Raw genomic sequence first — 772 nt, 5'->3', positions numbered from 1 at the left:
AGAGGCCATGGCACGTGTTGAAATGCTTGATCTGTGAGTCTTACACGGAAATTTTCTGAGCCCTGGTGAATTGTGAAATGAACAGGCCTTCACAGGAGTGAATGAACATTTTCAGGGTGCTCTGCTGGTGCCAGGGTCTTTGGTTCCATGTATTTTATCTCACTTGTAACAGATCTTCCCCTTTGATAGCCACCCTTTCTTGAGCGAAAGCTTCCCCTTTGGGGAGGAAAAATTCCAAGTTCGCTTTCATTTGGATCTTACCTGATATAATTGCCCCTTGTAAGGTTCTGGGGGTCCCCTTGTTTTATTCTGTGACCGGTTGTGACACTGAAGCAGTGACTTTGCAAAATTTGGCTTGTCAGTAAGAAAAAGTACTCTTCTCACCCTAAAGATTGACAGGAACATGAGATGGCAGAAGTTGTCCTGGCCTTTTTCTGGCAAGAGCACTTAGGACAAGAAATACTCTGGAGAGTGTAGCATTGAATCACACCATGTCTCAGAGCATGACTGGGTGCCTTAATCTCACGGTTGGAGTCGCTCGGGAAAATTGTTGGCGGAAGGACTGGGGAGCCTGACAAAGTTAAAACTTGCAGTGTATTAATGTATTAGCAGCAGGCATGGGGAGAAGAAGAATGGAAGAGAAAAATTAAGGGGAAAGTAGTGATAGGTTCACAAATACTCCATTTCAGGTTGTTATCAGCCTGTTGTCTCTGGCTGGACTCACGGCCAAGTAGCTAAACCTGAGTAAGTTTTCCGATTTCTTCAGTAAAAG

This window comes from Bison bison, unplaced genomic scaffold (genome assembly GCF_000754665.1).
Source record: "Bison bison bison isolate TAMUID 2011002044 unplaced genomic scaffold, Bison_UMD1.0 scf7180017846165, whole genome shotgun sequence".
Taxonomy (NCBI): Eukaryota; Metazoa; Chordata; class Mammalia; order Artiodactyla; family Bovidae; genus Bison; species Bison bison.
The sequence above is the reverse complement of the archived record's forward strand: the minus strand, read 5'-3'. Positions refer to the sequence as shown.